Genomic DNA, 17,959 nt, shown 5'->3' on the forward strand with positions numbered 1-17,959 from the left:
TAAGATTCTGTGTTCAAGGCAGGCATGATGTTCTTAACACCTCAATATTACATGTAGTATGATGAGGTGTTCTTAACACCTCATCATACTACATGTAATACTGAGATTCTGTGTTTAGGCAGGTGCCATGTTCTGCTCACCTCATCATACTACATGTAATACTGGGATTCTGTGTTCAAGGCAGGCATGATGTTTTAACACCTCATCATACTATATGCAATACTGAGATTCTGTGTTCTAGGCAGGCATGATGTTCTGCACACGTCATCAAAGTACATGTAATACTGAGACTCTGTGTTGACACCATCTGCACTTTGCATCATACTAATTATAATACTGAGATTTTGGAAAGGGAGCTTGCTTTCACACCCCATCAAGTTATATGCAATACTGAGGTTCTGTACAAGTGTCATGTTCTGCATACTGCATCATAATACTGTAATACTGAGGATCTACACAGGCTCCATTGTCTGCACACTCTACAATACTACATGTAATACCCAGATTCTAGGCAGGTTCCATATTCTGCACACATTGTCATGTTCATACAATACTAAGACTCTGCAGGCTCCATGATCTGCATACCCTATCATACAACATGTAATACTGACATTCTCTGCAAGTTCCATGTTCTGCACACCCCATCATAATACATGTAATATGAGATTCTGTGCAGTTACCATGTACTGCACACCCCTCTAAACTACATGTGATACTGAGACTGTGTGCAGACACCATGTTCTGTATACTGATCTGACATGTCATATTACAACTGTGTATCCCTTTCAATGTCATCCTGCATGTCTGTTGCATCACAGGATTCATATTATCTGAGATGAGCTGACTTAATATATGCACTGCACCAAGCACAGATCAAGAGATTCCATCCTGAATTTTCAGTCTTGAAATGAAGAAGAGAGTGGCCAGATCAGAAGCCAGGGAACTGTAGAGTTAATCACCTGAGCAGACCCCAATTCCTTTATCAAACAGATAATTTATTTTACAACAGCCACAGATTCCTAATAGATCCTAATGTTGCAGTCACCCAGAACTAGCAGTCTAGGTGATGTCGCCAGTATAAGCACAAGGAAGTCTGTGATGTTTTGAAGAAATGTCCTCACACTATTAGGTGGCTCATAGATGAGAAGGTAACCTCAAATGGCTCCTTCATCCACAGCAAAGTCAGAGAAGCTGGTAACTGTTTTTTGGCTACTTCAGCTTAAAGACTATCCAATAAAAGATCACTTCCCATCTTCTGCTCTGCTTTGGACTATGGTGTATAATGGAAAAGCCCAGGGGGTACAAGTGTTGATAAAACTAGATCATAGTTAGTATCCAGTCAGCTTTCCACTTTAAATGTCAAGTCAGTCTCTTGCAGCAGGTCAGATATACTGCCAGGCTTATTGCACACCAACTTGGCATTAGAGGGCAGGACCTTAGCTAAAGCCACAGGGGGTGCAGATTCCAAAAACGTTCATAGATATACAAAGTGAACCACATATAGCTCACATAGAAATGAAATAGAGATCTATGTGATTTCAGTCGTTAGCAGACAATAATGTGTGCTGGAACCAGCCATGACCCGCACCCTGTAAATCGCCTACAAAGGGAAGAATAATGATCGGCTCTGTGCTCTTTCAATAGGAAAAATGTTAACATACCCTAAAAAATCCCTGGGAGGATTGTCCTGATTCAAATCGGTTTAAGGTAAACTGTTGTTCCATAATGTAAGTAAAGCAAGCACCATGACAAATGGCAATCAAAGAACTGTATCACAATAATAAAACCATTGGCTGTATCAACAAATATGAAGCAAGTTGGGTTATTAAGTAGAGCTGTTTAGCCTATGACTTAGAAATTACCAAATGCCTGGAAACAACATAATATTAGAATGGCTGTACTGAAAACCAAACAGTCTCTTACTGGGGAGTGTATGCAAGCCAACCCAACCTAATGATTTTTTTTTTTATTCGGGCATTTTTTTCAAATACTTTATTATTATGATAATGCCATGTTTAATATTAAGACGTGGAATTATTATGGTAGTGTCATATTTAATATTAAGAAATTTAATCATTTCTTTTTTTAATTGTCAGTTTCTTGCTGGATTTCTAAGTAATCTTCCAAACTTTGAGCATATGGAAAAGTCTGTGTACTAAGAATTACTTAAGTTAATACATCAATAGCCAGAACGTTAACACTTACCTCCTCACTTCTTTATGGAAATTGTTGTTGAGACACCTGTTTGGCTTTCTCTATGGACACCCTTCTGACTTGATCTTTGTCAGAAGCATCAAAGACACATTCTCCTCACTTTTAATATAGTCACTACGAGATGCATCATTTTTAATGTTTGATTTATTTCCAACAACTGTCCATCCTTGGTATGAATAACAGATGATTTGGGTTGCTTATGCTGTTTTACAGCCAATGCTTCTGTCAGGTTCTCTGTGGAAGCTTATATTTTCTGTCTTATTTCCATCCCGTCATGAAGGCAGGAGTGTTGATATGTGATAATGGTACTATTTTTGTCTATACTGCTTTTCTTTTAATGTCTATTAAACACATCAAGTTTGTAGGTTGCTACAATGAACTGGATGTAGAAATTACATTTTAATCCATGACCAATCAATATTTGAGATGATTACTTGCAAGAGAATATTCCTATACTCCAACAAAACTCAGTGCATATATATACATATTAGTCACTATTAATGTTCAGTTATCTTTTTCTAGAGCATTTACATGATCTCTCTAGGCCTCTCAAATTGACCATTTAACTACAGCTAGGTAACACTAGAAGTCAGATGTTGAAATTCTTTGAAAATCTCTTGAATTCCATAATTGCATACCGTGAAGCATTATCTAATCATTACCTGAGGAATCCGGTGTCTTGAAAACATGGACATTAATTGCACATTTGCTTATACTGACTCTTAACTTTATGACCTCAGGAAAAAATAATAATAATGCACATGGATCAAGCATACAGTTCTGAAAGTTAAGCCATTTTATTTCTGTATTACATTTTGGTTTTCCTGGAATTGAGTAAGGAATCAGCCCTTTTTTGGATCATTATTATAATAAGCATTGCAAGTAGTACAGCTCTGAAGTTCCTGCTCTATTTTTACTGTCATTCTGGTCAATATATCACAGGATTTCTCTTTGCATTTCATAACCCCCAAGTGTGATGCCTGTATTCTTGCTGATATCAACTTTAAATACTTAATCCTGTATACAACTACCTTTTTTTATTTGAATAAAAAGTAGTATATGTATTTCTTCCCCCAGCATATTTCTTTTAAAACCCCCTTCTCAGAGCTACCTTGCAAAGTAACAGAATCTCACGATCATTCTCAGTCCACTGCAAAAAAAATGTTAACCTTATTTATTGTCATGGGCAGCTATGGATGTATCCAATTCATTACTAAGCATTTTTTGTTACTGTGTAAATATGAATTACAAAGTATTTTCTGCACATATCTCTTTCTGTCTTATATTTCATAACTAAGTCAAACTTGTGTAGTCTCAAAGGTATACTCTGCAGTCTTGGTAGTGTATTGTATAATAATGCCTTAAACATACTCTTCAAAGGCTTATGGTTTGTTTCCACCAGCATCATTTTGCATAAATCAAGTCATACATATCACAACTATATGCTGTATAAAGTACCTATTTTTCAATCTTTATATACCTTTGTTGGCATTCCATACACAAACTAGGTCTATAAGCTACTTCTTTTTCCTCTTCCATAATCACTGCTCCAGTTCACGTGTATTTCCAAATTCTTATTCTATTTTTGTATGTCAGTACCATTCCATATTATGTTCCAATAATTTTCTTTGTGGCAAATCTATGTTTGACATTTCTAAAAAAAAATTTAAATGATACTGCTTCATTCCAATAAATGGCATGACAACCTTTCTTCCTCAATATTGCAATATTGTTTTTGCTTTCTCAGTGTTTTGTTTCAAGCCATCAAATGAAAAGACATGGCCAATATACTTCGGTACTGTAACTGACATTTTTACTTTTACTTTTGTTGAGCTAAAGGTTGTTCTGTTTCAGTCTATTCAGTAATTCAGGTTAATCTAACATCATGACAGAGGTCCACAGAGATGCAGTACAATTCTGCATAACGCATGCACAGCTGAGCGGCTTTGCATGCAATATATGCAGTCGTATATATATCAAAGCCAAGACACTGTGTACTTCCTTTAAGCTAGCTGTGTTTTGTGGTGCAGAAATAGGAAATGCAGAATACTGTGCAAATAAATATAGCCATAAGATAAACTACATACATGGAAGCACAAAGTGCAATAGATAGGGAAGCTATGATCTCATTGCATAATCTTGGAAGAACAAAAATCAGGATCTGACAGACTAATCCATTTAAAACTATAGCCATGCATGTAGTAGCTGTGCTGTGCATGCTAGGATGTTCTTTGACAGGGAAGCACAAATCACTGCAAACCACTATATAGCACTACAGTATTTGCAACTTCAATGCTATGGTATGCACACACGTGAATAGCTGTTGGATACATAAACTGGGAAGGAAGGACTGAATATGAAATTAGGAAAATGGAAAGGTGTCAAACAGAGGGAAACATAGAAAGACAACATATAAGAGTGCGTAGGATAGAGAAAAGCATCTAAATATATCAAGTCCCTTCATCCTTACCTCGAAAAGCTAGTTATCCACTGTGTACCCCTCTGTTGTTAGATTGGGACAAAAATAAAATCACAAATGGACACAGTAATATTAGATGTATATACACAGCATACCTCCATACCCTTACTCACAAAAGTTAGCTAGTTGCATATACTTCGGATGTTTGACTGTGAAAAAAGTGAACAAAATAATGACAGTACTAATGCACTCCAAACTGTTGCTACTAGAACCTTCTCTGTATACCTCAAAGGCTTGAATTTTATGAAAGTTAAATAAATAATGACCACACTGTCTCCAGTTCCATACAAGCTATAGTGATTTTCTGTGTACACCTCTGAACAGAGAGTTTTTGCGCATGCACACACACACACACACACACACACACACACACACACACACACACACACACACACACACACATACACACACACACACACACACACACACATATACTGTCACTGACCCTGAGAAGTAAGATATGCTACAAAACACAAACACACAGACACATATACATGCATGTGCGCATGCGCGTGCACACACACACTCACACACACACACACACACACACACACACACACACACACACACACACACACACACACACACACACACACACACTGCCTAGTTACCTGTAAACAAATGACAGGAATACCAATTCATCTATGGGATTTCCTTGGGGTGTTAGATAAAACTGGAATACCTGGATAAAATTCACACAGGGACAAGGAAGAAATGCAAAGTCCACACAGGAGAAATCACAGCCAAGAATTCACCCAGATAACTAAGTGCAGTTAGACAGCAATGCTACTTGCTGTCCTACTGGGTCACTGAGCAGTTGGGGTAACACACATCCTGCATGTGTGTACAATGCTAGTGTTCAGCTAGCCACAGTAATGTATTCTAACTTGCTTTTCACCAGTAAAGTCAGAATAATGATTGCAAAACTTGAGAAAATGATAGCCCTTGCAGTTAGCAGACATCCTCTACACTCAGCAGTTTCAGCCACGTGGATGACTGTACACATTGCAGATGTCTAATAGTACTAAAACAATGGGCAAAGTAATATATTTTAATTTTGTTTCACATAAATAGAACCCACTGTAAAATTTTCTAAATGACTTCACACAGATGCATGCTAATCCTGGAAAGCCAGATTAATGATTATGCAGGGCCAGTCACTTTCATCCACAAATAGCCCTTGTGCCCAGAATCTATAGTCACTTGTTTCACTATATACACTTCAGAATCTGAATGAAAAAATAATGGACACAGTAATTTATTTCATTCATGCAACAGTAGCCACAGCAATTTATTTCAACTTGCTTCTCGCAAATAAATATTTGTCATTCAAAGCCAGAGTAATGTCCAAGTTAAGGAAATGACAGCAGCTTCAGTCACTTTCCTTCACAAATGCTTTTACCAAGCAAGTATATGCACTTTCCTAACAGTGTACATGTCAGATGTCTGATCATGAAAAAAATGGAAGCAGTAATGTATTTCAACTTTACCTAAAACAATGATCACAGTAAAGGATTCCAAATTGCATCACTTAAATAAAGTATTCAAAGAAATGCAATTTAGTCCTGCTGAATAATGACCATTTGACTTCACCAATAACTATAGCCACAAAAAAAACTCCTATACCCAATACTTATAGCTACTTTTACTGTATAAAACTCAGATATCAGATTATAATAAAGTAAAAATGACAATAATTGGCCACAGCAGTTTAATTCACTAGCCTACACATGTGCCCCCCCACACACACACACACACACATAATACACACACACACACACACACACACACACACACACACACACACACACATACACACACACACAACACCATTTGCACCACTCTATTGACTGCACTTTAGATAATTACATAAGTATTTGCCCATTATTGCATTTTTATTTGCTGCTGTCAGAATCACTCAATATAACATATTGCAACCCCACAATATGTGCACAAATATGACCATCAGTTACAGCCACTTGCATGGCTGTGTACACCTCAGATGTCTATTTGTGATTAAATGAATGAATACATGCATAAATAATGGAGCAGGAATGCAATTTAGTTCACTTTTGCAGAACCATACAGTGAAACTCATTACAACAACATCTGCACACACACACACACACACACACACACACACACACACACACACACACACACACACACACACGCACACACGCACACACACACATGCACACACGCACATACACACCAGTTGCAGCAACTTGTAGGATTGTATACACCTCAGATGCCTGATTGAGATCAAATAAATAAATACATAAATAATGGTCATAGTAATTTATTTCTGCTTGCTGCTGTCAGAAATGTATAGTACAACTCAGTGCAAGGCCCCCATACAAACACACACACACACACACACACACACACACACACACACACACACACACACACACACATACTCAGATGTGATAATCATTATCAGCCACTTATATGATTGTATGTACCTAGGATGTCTGCTTGCAACCAAATTTATTCTAGCTTGCTGTTGTCAGAACTATGTAGTACAACACATTGTTACCCCTCTGCACAACATACATACATATACAGGCACACAGGCACAGACAGACAGACAGGGTCACACACACGCACAATTAAATACAAAAAATATTTACCATCCTATAGCTCATTTGGCAGTTGCACACCATATTGAAAATAAATTAATTAAAACAAATATTAAAAATAGAATATTTTCTCATGATGTCCATGTACATACATATCCAATTATTTCACTTTTCAGACTTCCTTAGTCACCCGTATGGGTTCAGATGACTAGGCAGTGAGCCGTTTTCCTGTGGTACATTTGGGTGGGGACACATGGCTGAAGTGACATTCAGCTGCAACAAAATATGGTTGTTGTGAATTCCCTGTGGGCAAAGAGAAGCAAACTCTGCCATGCCCACAGCTTTAATAAATGAGACAATTGGGACAGAAGAAGTAATAAGTGTTGTGCTCAGAGTACAGTACATGCTTATGCAATTACAACATGTAAAAGTGTGCTACAGCATGAAGGAAATCTTACATGCTTATGTAGTCACATTTATGCCCTTGTATGCATTTTAAGTAATGTTCCCTAGAAACTGTGAATGGGGGGTAGTGGTTCACACATACCAATTATAAAGGCACTGCCTATTCTGCACTGCCTTTGTACTGCCACTGACATGCCCACTGGCCAGCCTGCTGCTGATACCTGCAACAGCCATATTTCTCTGCAGCTGAATGTCACTTCAGCCTTGTGTACCTGTCTAAATGTACCACAGGGAAATGTATCACTGCCTAGGTGCTTGTACCCTATAAAATAAAATGTGATTTTACTTTGCCTCCATGGGGGTGGGGGCTGAATTTCAATAGCCAGTGCCAAGAGCCACTCCTGCAAAGGTTCATGATGTAAAAGCTGTGGGGGGGGCACAATCATACAGTACAGTACAGTGATGCAATAAGTGAGTTATATACTACACTGCGACATGGCAGATGGAGGATCTACTGTTGCAGAGAGGTCATCCATGGGGAGGGAAACCTGGCAGCAGCAGGTTAACAGAGTTGGAGGAGGGGAGCAATGATAATGATATTAGCCCTGGAGGAGTAAATGCTGTCAGCAGGAGGGTTCCACTTCCACACATTTCAATGAATGATGATCTGTGTTAGTACCATATGCAGCTACATTCTATATATATAACCTGTAGACTGAACAGCATATGTTACATGTGTTTTGTTACAACAACATCAGGTATCCAGCCATATCAGGATGGTAGTAGCAGAGATAGGTTAGGATTGTGTGCTAAGCCATGCAAGGATAACCTTAGAATGCATGTCACAGGGACCCAGTGGTATCACATGAACCCATGATTACTGCAGTGTGCCTTTTGTTGTAAATTTAAGGGGCACATCATCACTACAATGTCACTTCAAGGGGACAAGGGAGAATAGCAAGTGGATGTTGCCAGAGCTACTGACACTGGGACACACATACAAGAGTCATAATCAGACGATACAGTGGTACTGTCTATCACTATCATGAGTAAACATCCCTCATAGTGCAGGGAGAAGGTGTTGCCTCACTCACAGAAGAAAACGAGGCTCATACACATCAAACTGCAGAACTGAGAAATCATGGCAAACTTTCTAACTATTAGGGATATATGGTTCAGGATATTTAATAAGCATAAAGTATGCATATTCGTGGATGACCTCAGAGTTACAGAGACAAGTAGGACTTTGTTAAGCTTTTCTACTATTTTGTTATAGCATTTCGACCCAAATTTTCAATCACAAATATGTTACAACCCCAAACAAAACTTCTTGTCCTTTCAATGCAGAAGATAAAACCACACTGCAGTACTAGAAACTGCTCCATATAAAAAAAAATGCTCTATATAAAAACAACTTGCTGTCAAGAATGCTGTGGTAACCATGCTTGCAAAGCATACACTTCTTAGCAGTTCAAAGCATTACAAGTCAAATAAAATCAATCAGCTGCCGATTAATTGTTGCTCCTCAAGGGTACTTCAAAGACAGTTTCACTCAGAAACTCCAAAAATTAATTTTTTTCATTGGGTCTTAGTTATAACACAGAATGGAAAAAACATTGCAATATTAGAAAATGCTCTGTATGAAAACTATTTTATAAAGTGTTATTGGGATATCACACGTAAACACATCAGAGTTCTTGCCACCATTTTAGCATGCAAACATGAATCCTACAATGCTGTTTGCTGCAGTATATATATATATATATATATATATATATATATATATATATATATATATACACACACACACACACACACACACACACACACACATATTTATTTATTTATTTTATTGGCATTTGTTTACTAGGAAGGTCCACTGGGCCAAGCAGAGCTCATTTTCAGTGGAGCCCCAGGGAGAAAAGCTCCACATGAAACAGAAATAGGATGTATAGTACATCACAAGGCACACCTTTTGAGTATATACATGACAAATGGAAGAACAAATTCTTAAAACAGTAGTACAGTTAGAATATATACAAATACTTGATGTTTGTTTGTTTGTTTGTTTGTCTTTCGGCTTCTCCCGGTTAGGGGCCGCCACAGCGGAACTCCAGTCCGCTAATGATTGGCAGTAGATTTCATGAACGCCAAGGTGCCAGCTACTTAAATTAATTGCAATGTAGTACAACTATAGTTGATGTAGTACTGTGGGTGAATATAACACACACTTGATAGACACATAATAAACTAATTACAATGTAGTATAACTATACTGTAGTTGACATAGCATATTTATTTTAATGGGGAGTTCTTCAAGCAAAACAAAGGGGTTGCTATGGGATCACCATGTGCCTCAGCATATGCAAATTTAGTTCTGTGTCACTGGGAAAATGAATATATTTTTGGAACACAATGGGAGAATAATATTTTACACTACAGAAGATACCTAGATGATATATGTATTTTATGGGAAGGTAGTAAAACAAGTTTAGAAACATTTTTATTATATATAAACGAGACCACAAGTTTTCTAAAATTTACATCCAATGTTAGTGACACACACATGAATTATTTTGATGTATTGCTAGTTAAAAATACAGAATTACAAACTTTTGAATCTTCTATATATAGAAAACCAACCTTCTCCAACACATATCTTCATTTTAGTAGTGCCCATCCTTTTTCACAGAAGAAGGGCATTGTTAAAGGTCAATTCATCAGGGCTTCAAGAATGTGTAATACAGATGAAAAATTTTTTGTCGAAGCCCAAGTGCTAAGAAAACTCTTCTCTGAGAGAGGTTACCCATTGACATTAATAGAGAAAATGTATCAAGAAGTTTTAGAAGGAAGAACAGGCATATATAGTCCACTATTAGGCACAGTGTTGGAACCACCAGTTTTAGTAAACCCCATACTTGAAGTTAAAATGAATTCCCCTTCTTTTCAAACTATTTTTAGTTGTACTTTTAACAATGAAACTGAACAATTAAAGAAAATGGTTAACAAATACTGGCCCATTTTGACTACAAACGAAGAGACAAAAAAATGGGTGCCAGAAAGACCGATGTTTGTAAATGCAAGGAATGCTAATTTGAAAAATATGTTTGAAAATCAACCACCAATACAATCTGGTAATAAAGGTGGTAGGATTGGAACATACAAATGTAACAGTTGCAAACAATGTTCTTACATTCTTGAAAGCAATGGTTATTATATTAAATCAAGAAAATTTTCTTTAAAACCAACATGTTATTACAACTGTGGGTCAAAAGGTATAATTTACTTAGGAATTTGTGAGGAATGTGACAGTTTTTATATAGGCAAATCTGAAAGAACACTACGTAAGAGAATTTACGAGCATATGTATGACATTCGGAAAAAGAAAGAAACGAATGCCTTTGTCAAACATCTCACCAAATGCCCCAACATGACATTAAAATTTATGGTTATTGAGCAGGTTCCTCTTAATCCTAGAGGGGGAGACTGGGAAGCTACTATTGAATTTAAAGAGTTGAATTGGCAACTTAGATTAAATGCATCAAAATTCCCAGGACTCAATGAAGTTATTAGTATTTCAAGCCTCCTCAAATTAAGAAGGGCAAAATTATGACTAATTTAATTTAATTAATATGCTAGGTGCACTTTAGGATAAAAATTTTTGCACTAATAATTTTTTATTGATTAAGAGTACACTTTTACATTCATTTTGAAAGTGTTCATAACATTTTTTCATCTGATATTAATCATTTAATCACAGACTCATTCCTAATTAATTTTAAATGAAATAATAATTTTAAATGAAATAATAATTTTAAACGAAATAATAATTTATTGATAAAATGTTTCATGTAGTAGAAAACACCCACAGTTTACACTTTAAATGTTTATGTTTAGTTCAAATATAAGTACATTTTTTAAGGTATTTAATGGATATTTAATACATACATATATTTATATATTTATATATTTATATAATCATATATTTATTTATATATATTTATACATATTTATATAGTTATATATTTATTTATTTATTTCAGTGTCAATCAATAACAATGTACTTAATGTAGTTGGAATTTAATTTATATAATAAGATTGTTACATAGTTATACCTACGTGCATGTTCATAGACACACAAATAATATTGTATTTAATGGACACTTTTTAGAACTTTTAGCACAAGTTTTAACAGATTTTCAAGCAAAGGTTGCTTACTGCTAAAATAACATTACAATACTGAAGCTTTACTTTAATTTAATAACATTAGACTTGACATCTATCTTCCCTTTAAGATGAATAATTAAAGGTCCGACAGAGTATGAATTGCTAATTTAAAATTTATATTTATTCTCGAAGTTCTAGAAGTGATAATGCTAAGGAACAACAACTTACATTTGATCTAACCAACATCTAAAACATATTACATTCTTTTAATGATTACAGCACGCAAGAATAAATATTAGGTGGTCAGCGATCGTGAATACAGTATCACACACGATAACTGTAGAGAACGAAATACCCAACACATTAATAGATTTTTTATAATTATGGGTAACAAAATACACAGAGAGTAAAATAAGGACTAAAAGAATTTAGATTTATACAAGACCTAACATTTGGTTTTTCGGTTTAGTTTTACACACTGTAGACAACAGGACAGCGGAGGAGCTTTTATACAACAAAACTTGTTATTTTTATTTTTATTTTTATTTTAATACAAGCACTAGTTGAATAATCTTATAAGTAACTAAAGCAATAAATTGGTAGTTTTAGCACAATGTTTCACACAACATCACTGGTTGTTAAGTACAAATAACAGTGAACAGAATGTACTATGGTAAAAGTACTTTAAAAAAACTGTTTGACGAAAATTTATGTGAAATGAACACGTTTAGCAGTGATTCTTCTTTAAGCATTAATGAAATACCACTCTATAAATGACTTAATTGGAGTGTTACAACTTTTCTAATTGATTAATTGTGTTTTCAGCATTGTATTTAAGCAAGCAAAGAAATGTCAGTAGTTTATCTTGAAAAAGCCCGTCATAGGAACGGGTGAAAGCGCTTGATTCATTCTTTGTTTTACTTTGGATTTTACTACCAGCAAGTATTTACCTGCCGTGTATTTTTAACTGTTGCTTCGCATTAAAGGTTTGTTCTTTATCAACAAAGAAGTATTTTTTACCATAAGACTTTTAAGACTTTCAAGAAGAAGTTTATTGGGCTTTGGTGCTTCTGCAACTTTTTTCTAGCTGCCTTTTGGGACTTAGTTCGTGTATAGTGTTTGGTGTTTCATTATGGCAGAAAGCACTGAAGTTACCGACTTCCAAGGGACACCTATACTGCTTAGTGAAGGTACGGATGACTCTCAGGAGTTACCAGGTCTGAATTCAGACAAGTCATACATCTGCTTACTCAACTAACGAACTCTGTGAGAGACAGTAATACAAACCCCGGCAGCAGAATTGCTGCAAACCAGGAGCAAGAATTTGGCGCGAAGAGAACTAGCATACCGGATTTACCTTCTTCTGATGGTTCTGAGCAACAACCCAGCACTTCGCACAGGAAAGAACCTTTTTCTCAACATCAAACTGTTTTTCCTGCAACGGATAATTCACAGAGAACTTTTAATTTCAATGCTTGGTCCAGTAAGCAATTTGCCTTCTCAGCAGGTACTGTGCACAATAATGTTATTACTAACAATATTAACAAAGTTGATTCTGATTTTTCATTGTTCAGTGACAAACTATTCTCCTTTAAGGCAACAAAACTAGAGATAGACTACCTGCAAGAATGTATCAAAGTAAAGAGAGTGCCTAGAGGGCTACGTATTAGTAAATTCCCAAACAATGCAACAGTCGGCTCAGAACTGCATAAAGAGATTTCTGAACTTTTTGACTGTACTGGACTGGAAATGTTACATCTCATGGTCAAAGACTACGAAAAGAAAGCTGACATGTTACTGGAAGAATTGAATATACTAAATGACTCTATTAACACTGACTCTTCTTTTTTTAGGATTAAGAAAGATTATAACAATGTTTTTCAGGAGGTTGACCAGTACTGTGTAAGAATTATAGAAAGGAAAGTTAAAAAGTTAGAAAGAGATTTAAATGACTACAAGAATGGGATAACATTATGTTATTCAAACAAACAGAACTGGTCCACCAGATTTATGAATAAAATGGAGCATCTTCTTCTTTTCAAAATGTGAATGACAACACACCTATGACTGAGACTTTAAGACGTAGTGAAAGATTGGCTCAGAAACAGAACACTAATAATACTATTAATAACAGTACCCAAAAAAATGTTGATAACCAGGGTTTTCAATTTCCCCAACGCAGGCAAGGGAACAGAGCACAGTTCCAGAACCAGCAAGCGTGGGGGAAACAGCGCAGGTAGATATATTGTCATTAAATGAGAACAGTTCACCTCAAACACACTCTTCTACATATGTGATAGAGACAAAAAACAATTTTACCATATTTAATTTCACAGAAAATCAAGTTGAGGATAGACACTTTGAATTATTTACTAAGGGTTTTCAGTTTGTCCCAACTAAAAGCATTGATATAACCAAAACCATTTTGGAATTTAAACTGTTTACGAGACAGCTGAATTTAGATATTTTTTTTAAGGGGAAGAAACTTTCTAGGGACTTAGTCAGTAGATCAAGTACTTTCAACCCACCCCTGCATCCTGTAGTAAAAATTTTTGAAGATATGATGGAAACAGAAATTAGAAGTTTACCTAGAAAGAATGTTTTCAAACAAAATTTACACCAAGACTGCTTCAAACTTATTAAACAATTAAGGGATGAGCAGATAAGGGTAATGAAACCGGACAAAGGGGGAGGGGTAGTTTTAATGTACAAAACAGAATACGACCAAGTAATTTATAATATGCTTCAGGATACAGAACAGTATAGCACCCTTTCAATAAATGAGTTGAACATAGCATATGCAAGGATCAAACATACATTGTATGATATGTTACTACAGGGAGTTATTAATGAGAAATTACACAATTATCTAATAGTTAACAAACCCCTTACACCAGTTATATTTGGTATACCCAAGATTCATAAAGGGTTAGAACCACTTAAGTTTAGACCAATTGTAGCAGGTTCAGGTAGCATTACAGAACCCCTAGGCAAATTTGTTGATGCAACACTAAAAAATACCATTACATCAATACGACATATTTGTAAGGACTCTTGGGAGTTCCTTAAAGGTATTAAGGAGTGTTATTATACCAAAGTAGACTTCCTAGTGACAATAGATGTAATTGACCTTTTTCCTAGCATTCCACACGATATTGGAACACAATGGTTCAACGAAATATTGATTAAACTTTCAAATTTTAACAATAACATTATAAATTTATTAACTGATTTTATGGTGATCATTTTAAAAAACAATTTTATTTATTTTAATGGGGAGTTCTTCAAGCAAAACAAAGGGGTTGCTATGGGATCACCATGTGCCTCAGCATATGCAAATTTAGTTCTGTGTCACTGGGAAAATGAATATATTTTTGGAACACAATGGGAGAATAATATTTTACACTACAGAAGATACCTAGATGATATATGTATTTTATGGGAAGGTAGTAAAACAAGTTTAGAAACATTTTTATTATATATAAACGAGACCACAAGTTTTCTAAAATTTACATCCAATGTTAGTGACACACACATGAATTATTTAGATGTATTGCTAGTTAAAAATACAGAATTACAAACTTTTGAATCTTCTATATATAGAAAACCAACCTTCTCCAACACATATCTTCATTTTAGTAGTGCCCATCCTTTTTCACAGAAGAAGGGCATTGTTAAAGGTCAATTCATCAGGGCTTCAAGAATGTGTAATACAGATGAAAAATTTTTTGTCGAAGCCCAAGTGCTAAGAAAACTCTTCTCTGAGAGAGGTTACCCATTGACATTAATAGAGAAAATGTATCAAGAAGTTTTAGAAGGAAGAACAGGCATATATAGTCCACTATTAGGCACAGTGTTGGAACCACCAGTTTTAGTAGACCCCATACTTGAAGTTAAAATGAATTCCCCTTCTTTTCAAACTCTTTTCAAACTATTTTTAGTTGTACTTTTAACAATGAAACTGAACAATTAAAGAAAATGGTTAACAAATACTGGCCCATTTTGACTACAAACGAAGAGACAAAAAAATGGGTGCCAGAAAGACCGATGTTTGTAAATGCAAGGAATGCTAATTTGAAAAATATGTTTGAAAATCAACCACCAATACAATCTGGTAATAAAGGTGGTAGGATTGGAACATACAAATGTAACAGTTGCAAACAATGTTCTTACATTCTTGAAAGCAATGGTTATTATATTAAATCAAGAAAATTTTCTTTAAAACCAACATGTTATTACAACTGTGGGTCAAAAGGTATAATTTACTTAGGAATTTGTGAGGAATGTGACAGTTTTTATATAGGCAAATCTGAAAGAACACTACGTAAGAGAATTTACGAGCATATGTATGACATTCGGAAAAAGAAAGAAACGAATGCCTTTGTCAAACATCTCACCAAATGCCCCAACATGACATTAAAATGTATGGTTATTGAGCAGGTTCCTCTTAATCCTAGAGGGGGAGACTGGGAAGCTACTATTGAATTTAAAGAGTTGAATTGGCAACTTAGATTAAATGCATCAAAATTCCCAGGACTCAATGAAGCTATTAGTATTTCAAGCCTCCTCAAATTAAGAAGGGCAAAATTATGACTAATTTAATTTAATTAATATGCTAGGTGCACTTTAGGATAAAAAATTTTTGCACTAATAATTTTTTATTGATTAAGAGTACACTTTTACATTCATTTTGAAAGTGTTCATAACATTTTTTCATCTGATATTAATCATTTAATCACAGACTCATTCCTAATTAATTTTAAATGAAATAATAATTTTAAATGAAATAATAATTTTAAACGAAATAATAATTTATTGATAAAATGTTTCATGTAGTAGAAAACACCCACAGTTTACACTTTAAATGTTTATGTTTAGTTCAAATATAAGTACATTTTTTAAGGTATTTAATGGATATTTAATACATACATATATTTATATATTTATATATTTATATATTTATATAATCATATATTTATTTATATATATTTATACATATTTATATAGTTATATATTTATTTATTTATTTCAGTGTCAATCAATAACAATGTACTTAATGTAGTTGGAATTTAATTTATATAATAAGATTGTTACATAGTTATACCTACGTGCATGTTCATAGACACACAAATAATATTGTATTTAATGGACACTTTTTAGAACTTTTAGCACAAGTTTTAACAGATTTTCAAGCAAAGGTTGCTTACTGCTAAAATAACATTACAATACTGAAGCTTTACTTTAATTTAATAACATTAGACTTGACATCTATCTTCCCTTTAAGATGAATAATTAAAGGTCCGACAGAGTATGAATTGCTAATTTAAAATTTATATTTATTCTACGAAGTTCGAGAAGTGATAATGCTAAGGAACAACAACTTACATTTGATCTAACCAACATCTAAAAACATATTACATTCTTTTAATGATTACAGCACGCAAGAATAAATATTAGGTGGTCAGCGATCGTGAATACAGTATCACACACGATAACTGTAGAGAACGAAATACCCAACACATTAATAGATTTTTTATAATTATGGGTAACAAAATACACAGAGAGTAAAATAAGGACTAAAAGAATTTAGATTTATACAAGACCTAACATTTGGTTTTTCGGTTTAGTTTTACACGCTGTAGACAACAGGACAGCGGAGGAGCTTTTATACAACAAAACTTGTTATTTTTATTTTTATTTTTATTTTAATACAAGCACTAGTTGAAGAACCTTATTAGTAACTAAAGCAATAAATTGGTAGTTTTAGCACAATGTTTCACACAACATCACTGGTTGTTAAGTACAAATAACAGTGAACAGAATGTACTATGGTAAAAGTACTTTAAAAAAACTGTTTGACGAAAATTTATGTGAAATGAACACGTTTAGCAGTGATTCTTCTTTAAGCATTAATGAAATACCACTCTATAAATGACTTAATTGGAGTGTTACAACTTTTCTAATTGATTAATTGTGTTTTCAGCATTGTATTTAAGCAAGCAAAGAAATGTCAGTAGTTTATCTTGAAAAAGCCCGTCATAGGAACGGGTGAAAGCGCTTGATTCATTCTTTGTTTTACTTTGGATTTTACTACCAGCAAGTGTTTACC

At 34.6% G+C, this 17,959-nt stretch overlaps 1 protein-coding gene across 1 annotated transcript in view; it reads left to right on the forward strand.

Annotated features, from left to right (window-relative positions):
* Positions 1 to 17,959, forward strand: part of PNOC (prepronociceptin) — a 382,100-nt gene that overhangs the window by 181,809 nt on the left and 182,332 nt on the right. The window lies entirely within an intron of this gene.

This window comes from Protopterus annectens, chromosome 2.part0 (genome assembly GCF_019279795.1).
Source record: "Protopterus annectens isolate FY-2018-M chromosome 2.part0, PAN1.0, whole genome shotgun sequence".
Taxonomy (NCBI): domain Eukaryota; kingdom Metazoa; phylum Chordata; order Ceratodontiformes; family Protopteridae; genus Protopterus; species Protopterus annectens.